The 19,847-nt window shown below is 38.2% G+C and overlaps 1 non-coding gene across 1 annotated transcript; it reads left to right on the top strand.

The window, feature by feature from the left end:
- The first annotated feature begins 16,874 nt into the window (after nucleotides 1-16,874).
- On the top strand, nucleotides 16,875-16,981 carry LOC141710012 (small nucleolar RNA R71). Its single transcript, XR_012570556.1, has one exon. It is a non-coding gene; the product is annotated as a small nucleolar RNA R71 (small nucleolar RNA).
- The last annotated feature ends 2,866 nt before the right edge of the window (nucleotides 16,982-19,847 follow it).

The following is a 19,847-nucleotide window of genomic DNA, read 5'->3' as shown; positions in this document are numbered from 1 at the left end:
GCTTCGGATGAATGCTTGAAACCAGGAAAAAACTTGAAGGCGGTGGAGTTGCGGTGGCTAAAGTCGTCGGAAATCGCCTTCTTAAGAGAGAAATCTAAGAGAATTTTGAGAGGAAGTTTGAGAAATGAAGAGTGAAGTGAGGATTCTCACTTCTCACTTCTCTTATATAAGCGAAAAGCTCGGAATACGAGACATTTTGAGGCCCATGTAGCCAGGACCAACATGAAAAAAGCCCATTGTCGATAAGTGTCAGGAATAATCTAGAAACACCAATGGAAACTGAAGGGTCAAAAATCGACCAGAATTTTAAAGAAATGATTCGATCAGAGTCCTGATCGACAAAAGGCAGTAATATTGGTCGATATTTCATTCGATCAAAAGGGTAAAAATTCATCTAGTTCGATCAGAGTCCTGATCGACAAAGAAAAGAGTCCTGATCGATATTTTATTCGATCAAAAGGGTAGAAATTCACCTAGTTCGATCAGAGTCCTGATCGACAAAAAGAAGAATCCTGATCGAAGATACCATCGATTAGAGTGGTGTATTGTGAGCTAGTTCGATCAGAATCCTGATCGAAATTGATCAGGAATCCTGATCGATTTTACCTGAATCCTGATCGAAAATACCATCGATTAGAGTGGTGTATTGAGAGCTAGTTTGATCAGAATCCTGATTGAAATCGATCAGGAATCCTGATCGATTCTGCTTAAATCCTGATCGAAGATTCCGTTGATTAGAGTGTTGTTTTCTGAGCTAGTTCGATCAGGAATCCTGATCGAAGATTCAATCGACCAGAATGACAATATCACAGTAAGATCGATCAGGATCCTGGTCGATTTTGACCAGGATTCCTGATCAATTTGGTATGAATCCTGATCGATTTTAAGCCAAGAAATTAAGAAAAAATCCCAGAATAAAGGAAAAAATTCCATAAAATTAAGGAAAAATCCCAGAATTAAGGGAAAAATTCCAGAAAATTAAGGAAAAATCCCATAATAGAGGGAAAAATTCCAGAAAATTAAGGAAAAATCCCAGAATAAAGGGAAAAATTCCTGGAAATTAAGATAATTTCTAAATAAAAAGGGATGAAAGTAAATCGTTGTAAATGTGTAGGTCGCTCCACACTTTACGCAAAAATGATACCCTGTAAGGGAACAAATGAACTTAACTTCTGCGAAACCTAGTCACTATTTCCCAAAAGTTGGGGGCAAATGATAGGGAATAAATAAATCTTGATTGCGTGGTTAATATTGTATTAATTACACATTATTTGGGCTGCATGGCCCAATAAGAAGATGTATGATATTCAGACCAAAAAGGTTTAACACATTGATCAGGCCTGATGGACCAGATCAGGCCTGATGAAACAAAGAAGGCCCAAAACCCTGATTATTAATTAATTTCATAATTAATTAATAAGGGAAAAATCATCTATTGAGAAGAGTCCCGATAAGTACATAAATCCTTGTAGATTGGCCTTCAAGGAACCTCATAAGATAAGGAATCGGCTTCCTACTTCCTAGGACTCCAAAGTCCATTCTAATTCAGAGACTTGACCACCAAGTCTCATATGCCAAGTCCAATTTAAGGACTCCCATCATCTATATAAGGGGCCTCACCCCACAGATCAGAACTACATTTTTTGACTTGATCCTTGGCAATCAGCAAGGTACGTAGGCATCTTGTTAAGGCAGATTGAGTCACAAAACACAAGAGCAGTCAAACTGAGCCTCAAAGCTCACGTTCCTTAGTAATAAATACAGCGATCATATACCTAAGTTTTTAATCCATAACAATATGAATGATGAAAATTAATGTGGTGATCAATGTTGTTTTAGATGAACAGTTTAAGTGTCAGGTGCATAATTTCCGAGGACAAGTTCTGATGGAAGTTCTGATGATTAAGTTCTGCGGAAACCACATCAGTATTTGTGTGAAGAATTACAGAAATAAACATTCACTTTTTGAGTTCAGAAGCCATATTCTGATGACCTTTAAATTATGATAATAGTCAAGTTCTGATGCTTACGTGGCAGTATTTATTTACTTGATTTAATTTTGGTCCATACTTGAACGGTTATATTTTATGAGAATATTGGTTTAAGTGAGATAAAGACAGTCATAATTACTTGTTTAGTGGGAACAGTTTTTTTTGAAAAACTGCATGTGCATAGTAATCATTACTTATTTCCCGTGCCCATTAACTATTGTCTTAACTACTGCATGGCTGACAGGTATAAAGACTGTTCAAATTTGTCATAACTGCTGTCAAGTGGCGTGTATAAATAAAAGAGAGAAAAGATTTTAAATCTTTTATCTACTTTTGTATTCTACACTCTCTCTCTCTTTTCTCTCCATATTTACTGACGGTTTTTACACAGGCATTTTACCAAACACCTTTCAGGCATTCTTATTTCTCACTTCTTTTTCAATGGCACCCAAGGATATAATCTTTAATAGAGCAAAGTTTGTCCCCAACAACTACGCTGCCATTCTCACTAAGAGTGAAGCTCCTTCAGAACTTCATTTTATTCAGGATTTCTTATCTCACAGTGAAATTGGGTTCGCTTTAACGCAGCCATCCAGTTTATCTGGAACTCAAGTTCTGACGTTCTAGCGTACGGGACTTTATGATGATGGTGGTAAGGATGGGACTCCAAGCATCGTGTTTACAGCAAAGGAGGTTGAGTATGTTGTTACTCCGGCAACAGTCGAAAAGCTCTACACCTCCCTGAAAACTGTCAATTCAGTTCTGTTGTGGAGGATCCCTTGCTACAACAAATGATGGCTAATCTAGGGTATGAAAAGAGTTTGGCTAAGATGGGTCAACTCAAACACCCACATATTCGAAGGGAATGGAGCTCTTCTTCGATTGCATCACGAAGACGTTTGCCAACAAGTGCTCAAATTTTGATGTCATTCCTATTCTGACACAACAAATTGGGTATGCTCTCCTAAACCAGTCTCACTTTGATTATGCCAAGACTGTGTTATATTTTATAGGAGATAGAATGAAAGAGGACAGGAATGTAGTTTACTTTGCTAGGTTCTGTCAGTTAATTTACAGTTACTGTACATCAGATGAACCACAACTAGCAAGTTATCACATAAAACCGTTTAGATTAGCTAAGAGGGCTTGTATTGACCTCTTAACTGCTGACAACAAGAAGGAAGTTTTGAGACCCCATAGAATTCCTTTATCAGTAAAGCAAGCTTTGGTAAATGCTGATTCTGATACCTATTCATTGCTATATCCTGATGTCCAACCCACCAACACACAACAGCCATCAGAACCCACCACTAACCAAACACAGCAACCACAGCTATCAGCACATAATCAAGTGAAGCCTTCTTCTTCTAGAGCAAAGAGGACTAAGACAGTCCATCAGTCACAGCAGAAAAGAAGGAATATGATTTTAAGAGATGAGTCTGATGATGAGGTATAGGTTCAACCATCAGAACCTGTTGCTGAAGTAGCTGAGAAGGTCTCTTCTCAGACAGCTCAAGAAACTGGGAGTTCTAGGCCCCTAAAAAGGCTTAGAAAGCTAAACTCTGATGATCCTACTCCCAGAGTCTCTCCACCAGCTAAGAGACTTAAAAAGCAAAGAGCAAGGAGGGCTGTAGAAGAATCAACCTCTGAAGAAGGAATGGAAGCAGCAGCTATGGAAGGGGGTCAGGAATCTCTGATCCCACAAGAACCTACTATAGTTGAATCTCTTCCAAGTGCTGAGCCAGAACTTCATGAAGCTCACAAATCTACAATCCAAGAGCCAGAGACTACTCCAATGTCTACACCTCCTGTGTCTCCAATAAACTCTCCAGTACATGCTGACAACTCAGGCACAAGTGCTGAAATTGATATCAACAACTTGGATGTGCCTTTGGTCTTGTATCTGGAAGCTCCATCTACTTCACATCTTTCTCAGCACACTCCACCAACCACTCCATTGATAGATGTTGATGTCCATGAAGATGAATCGTTTATTGCTTCACATACAATCATTCTATCACAAGATGCTAATACTGAAGATTCTGCAAGTCCTGTTGAAGAAAATACTGGTGAAGCTGCTACAAATATAAATGCTGATGTAGCTGGTCCTTCTGGACATGCACCTCCACAAACAGTTTGTAAAGCTGATTTGATTAAGAAGTTTGTGAGAAAGGATGCACCAGTTCCTTGGAGTGAAACTAACAGAGGAAGAGAATGGATCAAGGAGTGGAACAAAGTTGATTTTGTTCCTACTGCAAATATTCTTGCTGAGCACCTGGCTAAAGCTGATGAAATGCTGATGAATGATGACTTCAAAGCACAGCTCAGAGTTACTGCATTGAGTACCAGGAACCTTCAAGGTCAATACTCAATAACTCAAGCCAAGGTGGACAAACTGCAAGATACAGTGACTAAGCAAACCATGAATTTCATATTGGACAAGAAAAGGTTTCTTAAGCCAGCCTTTGACCGTATTGAGTATATAGAAAAGACTCAAGAAAAGCAGCAAGCTCAACTATCTGATATTTTAAAGAATCAAGCTGCTCAACAAGACCAACTCAATGAAATCCAAAACTCTGTGGAATTGCTTGTCTCCATGCTTCTACCAGATGATGCCAAAAAGGGGGAGAAAGTAATTAAGTCCAAATGCACAACTGATCAACCACTAAAGGGTAAGGATGATGATAATGAAGACCAGGGAAACTCTGAAAGGAGTAGAGGTCTAAGTCAAGGCAGGGGTTCTTTATCAAGGGAAGCCATAACTACAAGTCAAAGAACAAGTTCTGATACTAAAAGGATGAGTTATGATGAACAAACTCTGAAACTTGATGAAGAGATCTCCAAAAGGCTGTTCCTAAAGGACAATCTAGGCATGGATATTGAAAGTCTAAAGGAAGAAGAGATTAGATTGAAAGCTGAAAATGACAAATCTAAGTCAAGGTCTAAAACTCAAGTCACGGTAAAGAAACCACCTAAGCCTAAGGGCATTGTGATCAAAGAGAGGACAAATACTGAGGCATCTAAGGCCAAGTCCAAATCACAGGTGGAAGTTGATCCTAGATTCAAGGGTAAGGCAAAAGTTGATGAACCTGTAAAGATATATATGCCAACCATGGATCTGGAAGTAAATGCTGATGAAGACACAAGTCTGATTTTGAAGGAGAAAAAGGAATATTCAAGCAACCTCTGACAGAGCTCAAGTTGTCTTGACATCAGAAGAAAAGAAAACCTCTGACATTGCTCATGTTAAACCTTCAACAGTTCTACTACATGGGTTTACTAAAGCTCAACAATCTGCTCAACCTATGAAGACTTCAACAAATGTTTTTTAGGGTAGATTGATCCAAGGGAAGGAAGCTAGAGATAAAAGAGGACTGGGTAATCCTGATGAGAAAAGATTAAACAACTCTACCTCAGATCCTACATCTCTTCCTGAACTAGGAGTACGGACAACTCCAGAAAGACTAAATCAATTGGAATCTGTACAGATGGTCTACAACTCCAAGCTGAAAGAAGGCATAATTCTTTATTTTATGACAGATGGGAGAGTATTCCAGATAAGAAATGATACAATTCGGTTGAAGTATTATGAAGAACTGCAACATGTTTTATTTCTACTTCAAGTGAAGAATAGGTCAACAGATGGTGCTGCCAGATACTTAATATCTGATATTCAGAGGCAGAAGAAACTTTACTCTGAAAAGTCTGACAGACCATACTATCCAAAGTACAGAGCTGACAATGGTGATTTAGTCGAGATGAAGCCTAATACCGCCAAGATCACTACTTTTCTGGGTATTAAGGGTGTTGAATTTAATCTGGAGTCTAACAAAACTTATCTGATCAGACTGGATCGGGAAATAAGGAAAGCAAAGATTAATGATCTCAGGGCTGCTATCTTTCAGACAGGAGAAGATACAGTTAAACTTAAAGATGTTAAAAGGAGGATGATAAATGAACTTGAATATGTTGAGAGAACTCTTTTGAAGAACTATCTCTGAACAACTCCTGACATTCAAGAGATCAAACACTGAAGCCAGGTCAAGGACTACAACTGTTAAATTTTAAAGGATATACAGGCTAAAGCTGATATCAGACTTTAAGGATGGTAAAAGCTACAAGGACTGTGAGTTGTAGTTATCTAGTCAAATTCTCATATGCATTTGTACTTAATATTTTTGACATCATCAAATATCTATTGAACTTGTATATTATGCTAATTTACAAGTTGGGGAGATTGTTAGATATATTTGTGATGTCATGTCTAATAATGATTTGTGTTTAGTTTTCAGATCTTGACTAACAGGACAATTTGGACTTAACTGAAAATCAGTACTTATACTGAAGTCAGAACTTAAGATATCAGAACTTAAGTTATCAGAACTTAAGATATCAGAAGATATTCATCCGGAGATAATATCAGGACTTAAGAAGACTTTCAGATAAGGAAGGCGACTGATTGAAGGGAAAAGAAGATTAAGACTAACACAAGAAGAGATATGCATGGAGAAGAATTCTATGAAGAATAGAAGACTTGAAGGAAAAGATAACTAATTGATATATTTTAGGATGCAGAATTATATTCGATATCGATTAGAGATTATCTTGTAATTATGTGGTATATAAACACAGCATAGGGTTCACACTAGAAGTGTTATCATTATCGAGAATATTATTCATTGTAACCCTAGCAGCTCTCGTGATATTTGTTCATCACTGAGAGAGAATGGTTCCATTGAAATACTGTTTTATTAATAAGATTATTCTTTGTTACATACTTGTGTTCTTAATTCGATTTGATTGTATTATACACTGTATTCAACCCCCTTCTACAGTGTGTGTGACCTAACACTTTTTTATGAATATTTTTAAAATAAGCAAGTTAACTATATTCAAATTTAAATATTTTAAAAAATTTGAGGCATCGGGACCAAGTAAATTCTTTGTTATATTTTAAATTTCTAAATATAACAGTTCATAAAATTTATACCGACGACAACTTAAACTTTTTACTCATAAAATTGAAGCAAAATATTTTTGAACCATTGAAAATAAAACTCATGAGTTATGTATATAATTTTTTATCATAAAAAATAAAACTCACCAGCAATGTTTATAATTTTTTATTATTATATAAGAATTGAGGAGCCGTTAAAGATGGGCCGAGCAAACTCTTTATTATATTTTAAATTTATAACTATGAAAGTTCATGAAATTCACCCCAACGATGACTTAAACTTTTTATTACTCATAAAATTGAAATGAAAGAATTCTTTTATCACTGAAAATTTAATCTCACGAGCAATATTTTCTTATGAATATTTTTAAAATAAGTAACCTTATACAACTTTTAAGTATTATATAAGAATTAAGGCGTCGTTAAAGACGGGGCTGAAAATACTCTTTATTGTATTTTAAATTTATAATTATAAAAGTTAATATAATTCACAAGAAAACATAATTTTTTTATAATTATAAAAGTTAATAAAATTCATAAGACAACATAAATTTTTTAGGGTGAAAAACCAAAATACCCACCATTTGGGGGGTTAGTTCCCAAAATATTGTTTGGCGAGAGTTCCTGCCCAAAACGCCCACTAAACATGCATTCTATACATGCGCATTCACCTTTTTTAAAAAATAACAAAAGATGCGCATCACATGAATGCGTATTCACTTTTGTCTTCTAGTGAATATGTTAGTCGCTAAACACGCGCTAATAATACACGCAAGTATACGAGTTCGCAAGTAGCATATAATCTTTTCTAGTTCGTTCCTACAGAGACTGTATTGGTTAACTAATTAATTTACGTACTTAAGCAACAATGTATGGTTATTATTCAATGCTAAGACGATAACAAATTGAGGTTGTTTATAACTAAGAATTAAACTAACAATTATAACTAAGAGAATAAGATTGATTGAATTAATATATATGACAAATATGGGATTCTAACTTCATTAAATACTTCATTCAATAGCCTTATTGTTCTCAACCTTAGCATGCAATGGTGATGACACTAATCAGACAACACGAAACTGATAAACGCCAACTTTTGTTGTGCGAGTACCATACTACCAGACATCCATAAAAGAGATAGAAGCTGAATAGACACCAATTATATTGAGACCTTATATGTCTATAGAATTTGACAACATAATGGTTTAAGCGCAAGTTATCTATCTTGATTACACAGGGCAAGTAAGATGGTTAAAATTACAGTATGAATCATGCATAACAAATACATGAACCTATGCTAGCATGATAAGTTCTAAATCTTTAAATTCACTATCGCTTCATTAAGAATTAACACACTATCTTATAAGTTCGTGACGCTAATAAGACGAATACACACAACCAATACTAGGTTATCATACAATCACCACATACTAAGGCATCGAAACAATTTAACTAAAGAAATCCATAAATAAATCCGCTAGAACCCCACGATAACGATTAGCCCATAATCGGACTCATCATCAATGTGGGTTCTGATGAAAGCATGGTATAACAAACGTAGTCTTTATAACGAATAAATAAGCAAAGTACAAAACAATATTAAGGTTCACAAATAAGAAAACTAGCATCCAAATACAACTTAAAACAAAGATTCACAAGTAAAATAAGATCTTCTTCGTCTTCGTTGGATCGTTCTAATATGGTCTTCTTACGGCTCTCCCTGATATGTCTCTGGCTTGTTATCTTATTAAAAATGACCTAGAGTTATTTATATAGCAGCCCTAATAAACAGAGAAGTCTTCCAATTTAAATTAGAATGAAATCAGAATTCTGCATCCCGACCTGGCGCGGGCGCGCGCTTGATCAGCGCGGGCGCGCTGGCTTTCTGTACTTTAGCGCGGCCGCGCTGATCCGCTGGGCTTCTGCCAGAAATTTAACTTCTTCATTTTTCTTGTAGCTTCGAGCCAGCTTTCAACGAGCTTTTATTCCAACATGACCTTGACACCAAATTAGCACCAAAACAATGCTAATTCACCTGATTACCTAGATAATGCCTGAAATGCAAAAATACTCGAAAACACGTTAAAACACTTAACAACTTGAGTACAACCGCATCAATTCAAAGCTTATTAGAGCATTATAAAGTGTCATAAATGCCACTCAACATACCCCCAAACTTGAATCGATGTTTATCCTCAAGCATAAACAGACTCAAAGAACAAGAAAATAAACATGCATGAATGCAACTAAATGAATGCAATGATCCCCATAGAATAACTAAACCAATCAACAAGCAACACCTCTGCAAATGCAATTATTCGCATAAAGATCAATCAAATCTCATAAATCAACCTACAAACCAGAGAAGTGCGTGTGTGTAAATGCTTACCGATGTACTATCGCAACTAGATCGACAATCATGACTCACTACTTATCAAAACAATCGCAAGTTTATAAATAGAATAAAAGCTAGACTCAAAATAACTTATAACACTTCAATTCTTATATCGTAGTTTAATCATGGATTCACGCTTTTATTCACAATAAAACAACACAAGTATGCTTATTTGATCGTGCAATGAGTGAGGTCCACAAAAGACTTATACAATAGTACCCATGTAGCGAGCGTTAGGTTAGTGGATCCCAGACTATAAAAGCCTTAGGTCACTAGGTACAAAGTCCCATAAGAACTTAATAACTCGAGTACTAAAGAGCCCACTAGTGATCAATTATACATAACACTTATTCCTTTTTTCTTTTCTTTTTTTCTATTTTTTTCTATTTTTTTCTTTCAACGAATTTATGAACGAGTGTGTTTCGCTCCATCTCGCTCAACCCTAGACTACTCATAAAATATGAGTCGGCTTCTAGCCATTTGACACCTAGCCACACAACTAGCAATGACATCCAATTTTCTCCAATTTTTTTAAATATCCATGTCTTTTATTATTAAGAGAATATCCTAAATTCTAAATATAAACAAGCGATTACACCTCGACAAACAAACCATGACCATGATCTAGCACTCTAGAAACCTATAAGACTTAGTGAAATACAAGTGTCTCTAGCATGCAAATTAATTTGATAAGACTCAACATCACTAAATACGACATCACTACACTAGCATCAATATCACCAATATCGGAAAAATCATCTAAGGGATCATGTTATAATGTAAATGCATGAAAACTATATGAACAAAATATCCTAAAAACTACCCAAAAAAAATAAAAATAAATAAAAACTACAAAATATGCAAACTATACGAACTAAACTATCATGAACATGCAACTATATGTGACTCACACAAAAACATATTCCTTCAACTACTACCCCCAAACTTAAAATATTCACTGTCCTCAGTGAAGGTAATAGTAAGGAATCAGGCATACCTAATGCGAATCAGAATCATCACCCACAACGGGTGGAATGTCAGGTGTATCAGGAGGTGGATACACAGAATCCTCACCATATACTGGCCATTGGATGGCAACACCAGTGGCTCTAAATGCAGTCCCAAGTGCCTGGGTGAGATCGTGTGCAAATCGACTATGGATGTCGTATATCGCATCAATCCTCCTAGCTAGACGGCTATACTGCGTCAAACTCAAACCAGCTCCAATATCTGCTCCTGCTGCCTGCTGCTGCTGCGACGAACCAACCTCCTCTCCTAACTGAGCTCTCCAAGCTACTCTACGGGCATGCTGAGAACCTCCCGCAGTAGCCTGATCCATGGGCACACCACCTGGCAGATAATCATATGAATACCCAAGCCCCTTAGGATCGGGTTTCCCACCATACCACTCCTGCATGCTCAACAGTGTAGAACTGTCGATAGGAGCACTGAGAAGCTGAAGCTGCTCATGTGCGGGCCAACGAACACTAACTGTCATGCACAACTTCGTCACCATGGACGCATAAGGAATAGCACCTGTAGTACCTCCTCTCAAGAATCTCAGAATCCCCTGATATATCACCATCCCCAAATCAATGTAATCACCCTGCAGAATCCCCCACAACAGATGAGCATGCTCCATAGTAATCTCATGCACATGTGAAGATGGCATGATGTTAGCACAAATAAACGAGTTACAGGCCCGTTCAAACATGTTCATGCACGAAGCAGGGAACGTGGAGTAATCAGTAGTGCCCCTCTTGAACTTCCAATGAGTCTCAGGCACGCAGAGAGTAGCAACGATGAGATCCAAATCAAAGTCCTCCGAAGTCTTATCGTTCCAAGTGTCCTGACCCACCTTCCTCGCGGGCTGCTCAATCATCGTCCTGATAGCATCAACACTGTACTCAACAGTCCTCCCCCTCACCACCGTGAAGCCATTCTTCTCCGGCTTGGTGTTAGCATAGAACTCCCGCACAACACTCATGGGCACAGCAGCGGGTGCCTCACAAAAAGAAACCCAGCCCATCTCGAGAATCATCTCTAACAGCTTACCATTCTTCCTTGATGGCAGAAAACCGCGCTCCTTAACAATAGGCTTTGAGAGAAGCCTCGTGTACTCCTCCTCAGCCTCAGGAGTAGAAAACCTTGGCCTTACACCACCCGCAGATGACGAATCGGTGGTGTTGCTGCTAACCTGCGTTCTTTTCCTTTTCGGTGCCATTGGGATTGAATGAGAGAGAATAAAGGTTAAGTGTTTGAGAGAGATTTGTGTTTGAGAATTTATGATGTGGTGGAGAAGTTGTGTATAAGTGTATGTATTTATAGGTGGGAGGTTAGATTTGATAAGGAAGAGAAGTGGGAATTGATTATGTGAATCGTGATAATACTGGGTTTGATTTGGAGAGGGAATTATGGGATGTGGAAGAGTAAAAATCGGTTTGGAATTGATTTTTGATTAAAAATCCCGATTTTCTCTTAAAACTGCTGTTTTATATTTTTTCGAACAGGGACACGGCGCGACCGCGTGCTAGGACAGCGCGGGCGCGCTCACTCTCTGGAAAATTGGCACGGCCGCGCGCTAGATCAGCGTGGGCGCGCTTAACTTTTGGAAAAATAACGCGGGCGCGCGCTGGATCAGCGCGGGTGCGCTTGGTCATTGGAGTTGGCCCTGAATTTTCTTCTTTTTCTGATTTTTTTTGTGTTTTTCTCATTTCTTCTTGCTTCCTCTACCTACCAATGTACAACAAACTTGGGTTGCCTCCCAAGAAGCGCTTCTTTTACGTCGCTAGCTCGACGTAGAATATCGAGATCAAATGGACAACAAAATGGCACTAACCACCTCGCGGTTTTCCGTGTCACCGTAGTAATGATTCAACCTCTGACCATTTACCTTGAATGCTTGGCCCAGATCATTCTCAAAAATTTCCACCGCTCCATGTGGAAACACAGTTTCGACAATAAACGGCCCTGACCATCTTGACTTCAACTTTCCAGGAAAAAGACGGAGACGAGAGTTGAACAAAAGAACTTGTTGCCACGACACAAATGATTTGAGCACCAGACCTCGATCGTGCCACCTCTTGACTTTCTCCTTGTACATTTTGTTGTTCTCATAAGCTTGAAGTCGAAACTCGTCGAGTTCATTCAATTGAAGCATGCTCTTCTTTCCAGCCGCATCCAAATCCAGATTCAACTTCTTTAAAGCCCAGTATGCTTTATGCTCGAGCTCCACAGGTAAATGACACCCTTTACCATAAACCAACTGGAATGGCGACATTCCCAAAGTAGTTTTGTAAGCTGTTCTATAAGCCCAAACAACTTCATCAAGCTTCAAAGACCAATCTTTCCTTAATGGACACACCACTTTCTCTAAGATGTGCTTGATCTCTCTATTAAATACCTCAGCTTGACCATTTGTCTGAGGATGATAAGTCGTGGCAATGCGATGATTCACATTATACCTTTTCATCATAGTAGTGAACTTGCGATTGCAAAAATGTGACCCTTCATCACTGATTATGATTCTTGGAGTTCCAAACTTTGTGAATATCTGCTTGTGAAGAAAATTAAGCACCACTTTCGCATCGTTCGTTGGCAACGCCTTAACTTCAACCCATTTCGACACGTAATCAACCGCCAACAAGATATTGATTGTTACAAGATGAGATAAATGGCCCCATGAAGTCAATTCCCCAAACATCGAAGACCTCAACCTCTAGAAGCACATTAAGAGGCATCTCATCCTTCTTAGACATATTACCCATACGTTGACAACGATCACATTTCAAAACGAACTGGTGAGAATCTTCAAACAATGTCGGCCAAAAGAAACCTGCTTGGAGAACACGAGATGATGTCTTTTCTACACCATAATGTCCTTCATAAGCTGTTGAGTGGCAATCTCGCAAGATCCCCTCCATTTCGCTGTAAGGAATACATCTCCTGATGATTTGGTCAGCTCCTTGACAAAAAAGAAACAACTCATCCCACATATACCACTTCACTTCATGTAAAAACTTCTTCCTTTGAGCATAAGATAAATCGAAAGGCGTGATATTACTCACCAGGTAGTTCACAATGTCTGCAAACCACGGTTCTTCTTCTTGCATTCCAAACAGCTGCTCGTCGGGAAATGATTCAATTATCAATATCTTATCCAAAGAAGTAGCATTAGGATTCTCCAAACGCGAAAGATGATCAGTGACTTAATTTTCAGTCCCCTTTCTGTCCTTGATCTCTAGTTCAAATTCTTGAAGCAAAAGAACCCATCTAATCAATCTAGGCTTCGAGTCCTTCTTTGAGATGAGATATCGAATCTCAGCGTGATCAGTGAAAACTGTCACCTTAGTCCTGAGTAGATAAGATCGAAATTTCTCAAGACCATAGACAATAGCCAAAAGTTCTTTCTCCGTAGTAGTATAATTCAGTTGGGAACCATTTAGGGTCTTACTAGCATAGTAGACTACATGAAATATGTTGTTCTTCCTCTGTCCAATAACTGCTCCAACTGCATAGTCACTTGCATCACACATCATCTCAAAAGGTTTATTCCAATCAGGTGCAGTTATGACCGATGCCGTGATTAAACTCTTCTTTAATGTCTTAAAAGCTGCAAGGCACTCGTCGTCAAACTTGAAAGGAACATCTTTCTCTAGCAAACTGCACAATGGCTTCGAAATTTTAGAGAAGTCTTTGATGAAACGCCTGTAGAAACCCGCAGGTCCAAGAAAACTGTGAATTCCCTTAACATAAATAGGTTGAGGAAGATTCTCAATGACCCCCACCTTGGCCTTGTCCACCTCTAGACCCTTACTAGAAACCTTGTGCCCGAGAATAATGCCTTGTCGCACCATAAAGTGGCATTTCTCCCAATTGAGAACCAGATTGGTCTCAACACACCTCTTGACAATGTGTCCAAGATTTTGCAAGCATTCATCAAAAGAATCTCCAAATACAGAGAAGTCGTCCATGAACACCTCCACATTCTGGCCAATCATATCAAAAAAGATGGCCATCATACATCTCTGAAATGTGGCTGGCGCACCACACAGACCAAAAGAAACTCGTCTGAAGGCGAAAGTACCGAATGTACAAGTGAAGGTAGTTTTATCCTGATCTTCTAGAGCGATACAAATCTAATTGTAACCTGAATAACCATCCAGAAGACAATAATACTCATGACCAGCCAACCTGTCGAGCATCTGATCAATGAAAGGCAAATGAAAGTGATCCTTCCTAGTGGTTTTGTTCAGCTTCCTGTAGTCCATTTCTCCACCCCGTGACCGTTCTAGAAGGAATAAGCTCATTCTTCTCATTTTCTACCACAGTAATTCCACCTTTCTTTGGCATACATTAAACCGGGCTTACCCATGAACTGTCAGAAATAGGGTAGATGATCCCTGCATCTAGCCACTTAAGAATTTCCTTTTTCACTACTTCCTTCATGATTAGATTAAGTCGTATTTGCTGCTCGACCGTATGTTTGCTACCTTCCCCTAGCAGAATTTTATGCATGCAATAAGAAGGGCTGATTCCCTTGATATCTGCTATATTTCATCCAATTGTCGATTTGAACTTTCTTAGAATCCTCAAAAGCTTTTCCTTATCACTACCTGAAAGGTCAGATGCAATAATAACAGGCAGAGTAGATGCATCACCTAAAAATGCATACCTCAAATGCTCAGGTAAAGACTTAAGCTCAAGAGTGGGAGCTTCCTCAATAGATGGCTTGAGGCGTTTAGGAGTTTTGTTCAATTCTTACATTCTAAGAGATTCAAAAGACATATCAATCTTCCTCTTCCAGGGAGAAGCATTTAAGTATTGCAATTGTTCTTCACCTTCATCATCTTCACTATCTGAATTCCCCAACAAGGCTTTTTCTAAGACATCGAACCTTAGCAATTGGTCAAGTTCCGATGTGACCACCAAATCAACCAACTCCACTTTTAAGCACTCCTCATTATCAGTAGGAAATTTTATAGTGTTGAACATATTAAAAGTAACATCCTGATCTAGAACTCGCATTATGAGCTCACCCTTCTGCACATCTATCAAGGTTCGGCCAGTTGCCAAGAAAGGTCTTCCCAAGATTATGGGAATATTCTTATCCTCCTCGAAAACAAGAATTACGAAATCAGCAGGGAAGATGAGTTTATCAACCTTAACCAAGACATCCTCCACAATACCTCGCGGATATGTAATAGAACGGTCAGCCAACTGCAAGGTCATATAAGTCGGTTTGGGATCAGGTAAATCCAACTGCTTGAAGATTGACAAAGGCATCAGATTGATGCTAGCTCCCAAGTCACATAAGCATCTGTCAAAAGACACATTTTCATTAGTACATGGAATAGTGAAGCTTCCTGGATCCTTAACCTTCGGAGGTAACTTCTGTTGCAGCACAACACTGCATTCCTCCATGAGAGTGACTATCTCTAAATCATCTAACTTCACTTTCCGAGAGAGAATACCTTTCATAAACTTTGCATAACTAGGAATCTACTCAAGAGCCTCAGCGAAAGGTATGTTGATATGAAGTTTCTTGAACACCTCCGGAAACTTCTCAAATTGCTTGTCCAGCTATTTATTCTGCAGCCGCTTAGGGAAAGGCAGCGGAGGATAGATCTATTTCTCCCCTGTATTACCCTCAGGAGGAGTGTGCTCAACAGTGGTCTTCCTTGGTTCCACTTCTACTTCCTGATGCTCTACTTCTTTCTCCGCCTCAGCTTCTTTAGTCAGCACTTAAGTTTGTTCAGGATTCGCAACCTTTCCAGACCTTAAAGTGATTTCCTTTACCTGCTCCTTAGCTTCCCTCTTTTCTGGCACTTCAGTGTCACTAGGTAGTATACCAGGCTGACGATTAAGGCATTGACAATTTGCCTAATTTAATTTTCCAAGGTCTTGATAGAAAACAACTTGAATTTTGCACATAAGCTTCAACTCCTCTAATTCAGATTTTTCATTAGCTTGTTACAGCTGGAGTTGTTGTCTTGGTGCATATTACGGTTGCCGAAAATCATGGGGGTTGTACTGCTTAGCTGGGTACTGCTGATAAGGCTATTGAACCGCATTCTGGGTGTTACTCCAACTGAAATTAGGATAATTGCGGTTGTTGGGATGATAAGTGGCTGGCACTGGTTGCTGCGAACGCTGAAAGTTGCTCACGAACTGAGCTGATTCACTAAAAATTGCGCACTGATCAGTCTCATGGGTACCAACACAAAGCTCACAGACACTAGTGATTTGATTAACTCCATAATTAGCCAAAGAGTCCACCTTCATCGTCAACGCCTTAAGTTGGGCAGCTATAACAGTTGCTACATCCAACTCCAAAATTCCTGCTACTTTTCCCTGAGTCAGTGTCTGGGAAGGATTCTGGTACTCATTAGCAGCCATCAGTTCGATCAATTCATAAGCTTCATCGTAGCTTTTAGCCCACAAGGCTCCTCCTGATGCTACATCAAGCATTGGTCTAGAAGTAGCACCCAATCCATTGTAGAAACAGTTGATAATCATCCAATCAGGCATGCCATGGTGTGGGCACTTCCTTAACATCTCTTTATATCGATCCCAAGCCTCACACAAAGGTTCTCCAGTTTGCTGAGCAAACTGAGTAAGAGCATTCCTGATTGCAGCAGTTTTCGCCATAGGGAAGAATTTAGTGAGAAACTTTTGAGCAAGATCTTCCCATTTAGTGATAGACCCTGGTGGTAGAGAATGTAACCAGCACTTAACTTTGTCCCTCAGAGAGAATGGGAAGAGTCGCATCTTGATAGCATCTTCAGTCATACCATTGAACTTGAAAGTATCGCATATCTCAATGAAATCCCTGATGTGCATGTTGGGGTCTTCAGTAGGAGAACCCCCAAACTGAACTGAGTTCTGTATCATCTGAATCGTGCCGGCTTTGTTCTCAAAAGTGTTAGCCGAGATGGCTAGTCTGATGATGCTTGACTGAATGTCATTGATCTTAGGTTGAGAATAGTCCATCAAAGCCTTAGGATTTTCTGCTTGATCTCTCATCGCTACTACCACTGGTTCTTCAAATTTTCCGTTTTCTTCTACCTTCTCTTCGTCCTCAAAAACTTCCCTACGAACCACTATCGCTTCTTCCTCGGCTTGATCCAGATTTATCTTACGAGTCCGAGAACGCGTATGCATACACGCTCGCTAGATCACCTGAAATAAGACAGAGAAACAAATAAGTAACAGTGTCCGAGTCAATGAACTTTAACGACCACTGATGGAAAGCGCATAAACTATAAATTAACACTGCAGTCCCCGGCAGCGGTGCCAAAAATTTGTTAGTCGCTAAACACGCGCTAATAATACACGCAAGTATACGAGTTCGCAAGTAGTATAGAATCTTTTCTAGTTCGTTCCCACAGAGACTGTATTGGTTAACTAATTAATTTACGTACTTAAGAAACAATGTATGGTTATTATTTAATGCTAAGACGATATCAAATTGAGGTTGTTTATAACTAAGAATTAAACTAACAATTATAACTAAGAGAATAAGATTGATTGAATTAATATATATGACAAACATGGGTTCTAACTTCATAAAATACTTCATTCAATAGCCTTATTGTTCTCAACCTTAGCATGCAATGGTGATGACACTAATCAGAACAACACAAAACTGATAAACGCCAACTTTCGTTGCACGAGTACCATACTACTAGACATCCACAAAAGAGATAGAAGCTGAATATACACCAATTATATTGAGACCCTATATGTCTATAGAATTTGACAACATAATGGTTTAAGCACAAGTTATCAATCTTGATTACACAGGGCAAGAAAGATAGTTTAAAATTACCTACGAATCATGCATAACAAATACATGAACCTATGCTAGCATGGAAAGTTCTAAATCTTTAAATTCACTATCGCTTCATTAAGAATTAAAACACTATCTTATAAGTTCGCGACGCTCATAAGACGAATACGCACAACCAATACTAGGTTATCATAAAAACACTACATACTAAGGCATCGAAACAATTTAACTAAAGAAATCCATAAATAAATCCCCTAGAACCTCACGATAACGATTAACTCATAATCAGACTCATCATCAACGTGGGTTCCCATAAAAGCATGGTATAACAAACGTAGTCTTTATAAAGAATAAATAAACCAAGTACAAAACAAGATTAAGGTTCACAAATAAGAAAACTAGCATCCAAATACAACTTAAAACAAAGATTCACAAGTAAAAAAAGATCTTCTCCGTCTTCGTTGGATCGTGCTAATACGGTCTTCTTACGGCTCTCCCTGATATGTCTCTGGCTTGTTATCTTATTAAAAACGACCTAGAGTTATTTACATAGCAGCCCTAATCAACAGAGAAGTCTTCCAATTCGAATTAGAATAGAATCAGAATTCTGCATCCCGACTTGGCGCGGCCGCGCGCTTGATCAGCGCGAGCGCGCTGACTTTCTGTACTTTAGGCGCGGCCGCGCGCTTCATCAGCGCGGGCGCGCTGGGCTTCTGCCAGAAATTTAACTTCTTCATTTTTCATGCAGCTTCGAGCCGACTTTCAACGAACTTTTATTCCAACACGACCTTGACACCAAATTAGTACCAAAACAATGCTAATTCACCTGATTACCTAGATAATGCATGAAATGCAAAAATACTCGAAAACACGTTAAAACACTTAACAACTTGAGTACAACTGCATCAATTCAAAGCTTATTAGAGTATTATAAAGTGTCATAAATGCCACTCAACAGAATACGCATGCGTGTAATGCGTATTTATTTAATTTTTTCAAAAGAATACGTATGTACATGATGCGTATTCAACGAGTATTTTGGGCGAACTTACCACCAGTAGGCATTTTGGACAGTTAAAGCTGAAAAGTAGTGTATTTTGGGCATTCTTTCAATTTTTTACTCATAAAAGTAAAGTAAAAAATTTTAACCACCGAAAAAATTATACTCTCTAGCCATAGTTTTTTTAGAAATATTTTTAGAACAAGTAATTTAACTATATTCGACCTTTTAAATATCATATAAGAATCGAAGCGTCAACGAATACGGGACCGAGTAAACTCTTTTTTATATTTTAAATTTTTAATAATTAAAGTTCATAAAATTTTCACCAACAACAACTTACTTTTTTACTCACATAATTAAAATAAAATAACATTTTACTACTAAAATCATAAACTCACGAGCAATAATTATTTATGAATATTTTTAAAATAATTAATTTAACTATATTAGAATTTTGAATTAGCAGGTGCAAAATTCAGCCCAAGACCCTCTTTTTTATTTTTAACATTAAAAACAATTTTTAAAAATTAAATTAAAAATAAAATAATATATTGGCAAACAATTTGAAAAATAAAAATAAAAATTTAATCTGTAAACGCCAAGTATAGTGGGAGCAAAAATACTAGTATAGTATAATACTCCCTCTGTCCCCCCCATTTGTTTACACTTTCCTTTTTGGGATGTCCCATCCAATTGTTTACATTTCA

The sequence above is a fragment of the Apium graveolens genome, chromosome 2 (genome assembly GCF_009905375.1).
Source record: "Apium graveolens cultivar Ventura chromosome 2, ASM990537v1, whole genome shotgun sequence".
Taxonomy (NCBI): Eukaryota; Viridiplantae; Streptophyta; class Magnoliopsida; order Apiales; family Apiaceae; genus Apium; species Apium graveolens.
The sequence above is the reverse complement of the archived record's forward strand: the minus strand, read 5'-3'. Positions and strand labels throughout refer to the sequence as shown.